Consider the following 7,351-nt stretch of genomic DNA (forward strand, 5'->3'; position numbering starts at 1 on the left):
AGAAATGGTTGCAGGTGAACGAACTCATGGGTCTGCCTGCATGCTGCGCAACTTCTCCCACACGCTCGGTGGTCATCTTTATTCACGTCTGCGCAGCAGCTGCAACGATATGTCCCTAGATAATAAAAACCACTGTGAATATGAAGTTGACACAATGCTGGGCACCGAGCCAATCCTTGCAAACTTTTCTTTTTTCCTTTTCTGTCCTCAGAGCTTCATGGTCAAACCAGGAAGGTGAGTCCCTCCCTGGTCAAACTGAGTATAATGGCAATGTTCTGTCCATACAGTGCAATGTATAACAACTCTTCGAATGAAAAGAGGAATATATATATATATATATATATATATATATATATATATGTGTGTGTGTGTGTGTGTGTGTGTGTGTGTGTTCAAAGCGGAAAAGTAGATAAGGAGGAGATGGAGGAAGATGATAATGATGAAGTATATGACAATAAACATAATTACAGATAGATGATAATATTGATAGTCTTAAAAAAGAAATCCACTCCAAATGTTATCAATTTCATAAGAAAGAGGAAGAGATTCCCTGCAAAACAGTGCAAATATAACATTTTGAAATTTCACAATTTCTCAGAAAACTAGTCGTTATGAATATTCAAATCATCAAGTTGATGATATCATGCTCTCACAATTTCTTTTTACTTTCATCCTATACAGAAATGACAAAAATCTCACATTTTAGCTGTATAAATGAAAAACTTGCCTTAACCCCCCCCCCCCAAAAAAAAAAAATAGAAAAGAGCAAATTTTAACTCTGATATATTTCAGTATGGGAATATGCTTTTACCTGTACTAGTCAAGAATAACAACCCCCCCCCATCTGAATTTCATACAATACATAACATACGTGTATATGAAAAATTGTGAGTTTATTTATTTTTGGGTGGTTTTCCTCTTTTCCTCATGGTGTGTAGCAAAAAATGATGATATAGCGATGATAGTAATGATGGTAATAATGATAATCATAGCTTTGATATATCATCAATCCCATCGTTATCATGATTAGAGGGAGAGTTTAAAGAACATGATTAAAAAGAACACAAGAAATGGAGAAACACAAAGGGACATCCGAATTAGAGGAGGAGAAAGAAAAAGAGGAAAAATATGGGGTTGTTACAAGGAAAAAAGAACGTATATCCTGCAAAAGTAATTTGCTTGAAATGGTGTTACGTGTCACTTTCAGTCACTTTAATATATAGTAAATTAGAGTCACATTCAGATTTCTTGAATATCGGAGACTCCAGTAATAGGGACATAAACCTTCCAGAGACCTAACCCCGTCGCGGGGCGCTGTAACACAGTAACAGCGCCCCGAAGCAACCCATGCAATTTTTAGGAAGCACTCAAATGCACTGCAACACGTAAACAACTCACCGCTCAAAAGGACACTTGGATTCGCAACGAAAAGCCACATGATATAAAACCATTATTGTTGAACAATAGAAACGACTATGTATTTCTCACCATTACCTCCGAAAACAAGACAAATAGTCATCTTTGAGACCGTCTAGTCGAGATACTGCCCGTTCGTCGTTTTGAACGTATCACGCAAATATACTGATCTGCGCATGCGCAAATGAATATTCATATTTTACGTCATCTGCCATGTACAATGTTGCTCGTATTTGGTTCTCGGTCTCATTTAATAAAGGACACTTGTTCGTACCAATACGATAGGTATCATGGAGTTCAAAGATGCTCTAAGTGAAGTAGAGGAGGATGCAAAAAGAATTAAGTTCAAAGTGGAGCAAATAGAAATTATCAAGAACGCAGTGAAACAGAATGACACCTTCCTAATGTCGCCAACTGAGTTTGGCAAGAGTGCTTGCTTTGGTTTCATCACCAAATCTTGGAAGTTGGATAAAGCAGGGCTGCACACTAACCCATTTTTTTTTTTTTTTTTCTGCCGGTCCAACCTGTCTCTGTCGGATCAGTAAATATCCATTTTTCCTCCCCATTTTTGTACTGGTCGGAACAGAAAATTTACTGGTCAACAACAACCTGAAAAAGCATTAACTGGCTTGCAAATTTATTTTCATGTTTTTGTCAACAATAATATTACCTCCCCCCCCCCCCAAAAAAAAAAATACATTTTGCAAATAAACATTTTGTAAACTCAAGTGCCTTGTTTACGGATCATTTTCTTGAGAAGGAACAAAAAGGAATCATTTGTGAATTAATTTGTTGATACGAAAAGGAAGTAAAAAAAGAAAGAAAAAAAGAAGGGACTGAAATGCGGTTTTTAACTTTCCTCCGAAAATTTCTTCCCGTATCTTGGCGTTCTTGGAAGTACACTGCAGGGTCGAATTTGTAATGCTTTGTACTCCTATCTCTTCTTCGTGTATAGAACCATTTTAAAAGAATTGAATGTTTGTGAATCAAAGTGTTAAATGATTATGAACAAAATCAGATTGTATCAAATGCGTTTGTGACTTTTTGTCAACATCGGCGCACGTAGAGTAACACGCGTTACTTAAGTTCTGCGCTTTTCACATTTTTGGTGCTCAGCTGGATTGTAATGATTATATGAATTATTTTTGCTGTATAGTATTTTCTGATGCACGTGCCAGAAGGGGTTCTTTATTTTTCTCCCGATAATCTTTTCGCATTTGTGCATGCGCTCTTGAAAGGTATATACGGCAGCATACGGCATCAGGGTCAAATTCACGATTCTTTTTGCGCTTATTTCTAGCTCAAATATCAGCGGGATTGTGACGATTTCATGAGCTATACTTCGGATCACTGTTCGGATGTAATCTGTTGTGATGAACACACCAGAATTGTTGACAATGCACCCTTTATTTTGCTCCGGTAATCTTTTCGCATTTCGTAAATGCGTCCTCTCGGATTAGAAGAAATGATACGGCCGAATTCATGATTCTTTTTGCACCTCTTGTTCTCCTCAAACTTCAACGGGATTGTGATGATTTCATGAATCATTTCGGCTGTAATTTTTATAATGCACGCGCCAAAAGAGTTTTAAAATGTGTCTTATTTTTCTCCCGAATTTGTGCATGCGGTATGCGTTTTTGAAAGATACACAGCATGCAGGGCCAAATTCACGATCCTTTTTGCGCCTATTGTTTCCTCAAATTTCAACGGGATTGCCATGATTTCATGGATTATTATTCGGCTATAATCTTAATGATTCACGTGCCAAGAGGGGTTGAAAATGTGTTCTTTATTTTTCCCCGATAAAATCTTCGAATTTCGTAAATGCGTTCTTGAAAGATCATAACACGGCCGAATTCGTGATCCTGTTTGCGCCTATCAATTTAATATCAGCGGGATTGTGACGATTTCATGAATTCCTACGGCTGTAATCTTTTACTTTGCACACACCAAAAGGGGTTGAAAATGTGTCCTTTTATACTTTTTACCGATATTCTCTCCCACATTTCGTAAATGCGCGTCCTCTCGGATTAGAAGGTATTCACGGCCGAATTTATGATTCGTTTTGCGCCTATATTGTCTCCTCAAACTTTAACGGCATCGCGGTGATTTTATGAATTATTTCGGCTCTAATCTTTTGTGATGCACACACCAGAAGGGTTGAAAAAACATTCTTTATTTTTCTCCCGAAAATCTCTTCGGAATTATTCATGCGTTTTTTGAAAGACAGTATTCAGGGCCGAATTCGATATCCTTCTTGCGCCTATCGTTTCCTCAAATTTCAACGGGATTGCCATGATTTGATATTCGGCTGTAATCTTTATGATGCACCACCAGAAGGGGTTGAAAATGTGTCTTTTATTTTTCCCCCAATAATCTCTTCGCACTATTCGAATATCACGATTTTTTTGCGCCTATTTCTATACCTCAGATATCAGCAGGATTGCGATGATTTCGTGAATTCTTTCGGCTGTAATCTGTTATGATGCACGCACAAGAAGGATTGAAAGTACATAGTTTTTTTTCCCGATAATTTCTTCGCATTTGTGCATGCGTTTTTGATAACCAACATGGCATGCAGGACCGAATTCAAGATCCTTTTCGCGCCTACTGTTTCCGCAAATTTCAACGGGACTGCGATGATTTTATGATTTTTTTTTTCTCGTCACATTTTGTGCATGCGTTCTTGAAAGGTAAACAACAGGACAAATTTCGTTATCCCTTTTGTGCCTATCTTCATTATGAGACCATTCTGAAGGAATGAAATGAAAACAAACGCAATCAGATCTTTATACTGCTGTAATTTTTTCTAAAAATCTGCACAAGTAAACTCGTTCTATCATGTCATCTGCCACACTGCTGCAAAGCCGGGATCGGATCATGGGTTAAAAAAAGGCATCTGATGAGTGAAATGACCACAGAAATGCGTGCGCCTCTACGAATACATACTCCTTGTCTGATGGCATGACCGCCGATCGCAAGCAAACGAACGATGTAAACGCGTTGGGGAATACCGGCATGCATTTCAGCAGTATTGTACATACACGTATGTAGAGAAAGGCTTAAAAGGGTATTGATCAAGCAAGACAACATAAAAAAAAAAAGCCATGGGGAGCAATGGAATACAATCTCAATGACCATGTGGATGGATCTGAAAGGGTTAATTTCTAGTTTTTCATTAACCAATCCATTATGCCTTTAAGAAGAAAGCCAATCTAAAATTTTATCAATTTCACAATGATAAAAAAAAAAAAATCCAGCAGAACAGTGCAAGAATGATAAAAATCGGATAAAAAATAAGGAAGTTATGACATTTGAAATTTCAAAAATTTTCAGAAGACACTTCTTGTCCCATTGCTATGAATGAATGAATGAATGAATGAATGAATGAATGAATGAATGAAAATGAATGAATACTCAAGAGTCAATATTATTTATCTGTATGTCACAGTACATAGAAATTTAGCTTCCAATTCTTCCAACTTGTTACACACAATAATTATGAAACACACACGCACGCGGACACACACACACACATACACACAATCAAACAGAAAGTGACAAGCCTGACAGAAAAAGAAAGACAGGAAGGATCTCCTCTCATGCGATAGAAGTCTTGGGGGGGGGGGGGAAGGTCTCTCAATAAATAATCAAACAATTCTCAACTATTGGAAATAAACAAAACATGTATGTAACAGAAGTGTATTCAATTCAAATCACAGTAGAAAATGAACATGAAGCAAAAATGAATATGAGTCCCCAAGAAGCAGAGCTTGTGAGTGGAGCCCATTGTGAATGTACAACATTTAATAAAACTATAATGTACAGTGTGAAAGGAAACTTGATCTACATAGATGAGACATCTGGGGCATTTCCTCTGCAGACTGGGGAAAAAAATAAAAAACAAAACAAAACATACCTTCTATCATGAAAATCACCTATTATTTTCTTAATCCTTCACATCTCCAGATGTTCATTATGTGTGCACTTCCTTTATTGCAAATAAATAATGAACCACACATTCGAAATGCGCTTTAAAAACGAAATAAATAAGTGCCGGTAGGCCCGATAGTAAATCATCGCCCAGCATGCATTCTATTTGTTACGTCTCATGAATATTCATTTCAGTTCTCAGCGAGCCGTCCGGTTTTTTTCCACACGCATACATTGCGTATTACATTATGTGCTACGTTTTATCCATATTAGCGCATGCGCTGTGTAAGTCATACTACAATACGAAATGCGGTAGGACTATAAAAACCTCGGATAAACTCTTTCACAGGGCTCTCAAAACAGATCATATTGTAAATCGACTTCGCCTGCCGTGATTGTAAGTATCTTATCTAAGAGTAAGGCCACTAATTTCGGTATAAAACCCTCTATTTTGGTCTCTGGTCACGTAAATGCTTAGCCATATCAGGTGCTTCCGTGACAGGATAGGTTTGCTGTGCGACCCCTTTACGGTACGTATTTGTCCGTATGGGGTCGCTGCTGCGGTTACCAGAGACCATGTGTAACGCATCACTCATTCTACGTATGGAAACATCCGTGAATTTAAAGACATCATCCGATATCAGAAGAGTAACGTCAGATTGAAAAAAAAAAAATTACTGCATTAGTGTACAGTAACGTACTGTAGCTAGGGAGCTGATAGTACGCTACGGCGCGACGCGACGGTGCCATTCATACATTTTGACAGTGACAGCACGACATCGGGTCGACAGCAGGTGCATACGGTTGTCGGGGCAACCATATATCGTGTCGAAAACGCTACCCACCTGACATTTGGTATGTATGAGAGCTCGAGAGCAACCTTTCCGAACAATATGCCATAAGTTTATGGGAGTTTTAGAGAAAATTACACTCTAAGACTTCGAATGTGTTGTCATGTTTTGTTTCATGTGAATTGAGAGAAAGTTTCGGATGAGAGAGCAATTCTTAAGTTTCGCCTCCGTAGCTATACGGCAAGTAACGTAAACTAACAGTCCCATGTATTAAGAACAATGTAAGGTAAACCGTTGGACTTGAAGTGTTGGCATATTAACGTTTTAGTAGACCTCTAGACTCTAGATAACTATACACAGCCCTGTCGCTGTACACAAAGTACACTTGTGTACAGCGACAGGGCTGTGTACAGTTATAGACTCTAGTAATACGATAGCAGAACAGAAGGTCTAGACAGCAGTCCAGCATTGAATTTACTTTCTGTGTGCCAAGACTCTTGCAAGATGTCCCCCATCGTAATCAAAAGTGCAAGAGAATTTATTTGAACTTTCAATGTGTGTAGAGAACTAGCTAGCTAACGTTAGCCCTAACAATTGTAATTAGAGTAGTTTAAGAGATCATATATTCCTATCTTCTCTGGTTGCTGTAGTGTAGCAGTGCCCTCTTGGGCCTAGGCCCTACTGTAAAAAAGTGGATATTTTCGCGGTGTTGAGAAATTTTCGCGCATTTCGCGCAAACAAAAACTAGCACGAATTAAAAACATGTGAAACTCTTTTTACCTGGCCAAGCACAAAAAATTAGTTGCGCAAAAATATCCACTTTTACAGTATTTACGAAGTTAGGCCTAAAAGTGAAGCAGAGTTTTCTGTAGAATCTAAAACTAAAAGGTGTCTGAATTAACCTTGTTACCTTGTAATGCTTAAGTTCTTACAAATTACCCGTGGTGTCCGAGCACATGTGTTCAGGCTAAGAAGAAGGCTGCCAGTTGCTATTGTTCCTAATGACAATGTTCCTAATGTTATTTATATTGTTAGTTAAATAATTCAACAAGATACAGGAGTTCTATTACAATTCAACCAGGTTCAGTGATTTTGTGAAGTGTACAGGTATCATTTGTTCAGTTTCCACAATATTACATTATCTGGTTTCTGGATTCTATATTTACTTAGCTGTCAACTTGAAATTTCTAATTCATTCAGTTTGAAATAAT

Source organism: Diadema antillarum, unplaced genomic scaffold, assembly GCF_040938485.1.
Source record: "Diadema antillarum isolate AM-2024a unplaced genomic scaffold, OU_Dant_1.0 scf00000207, whole genome shotgun sequence".
Classification (NCBI taxonomy): Eukaryota; Metazoa; Echinodermata; class Echinoidea; order Diadematoida; family Diadematidae; genus Diadema; species Diadema antillarum.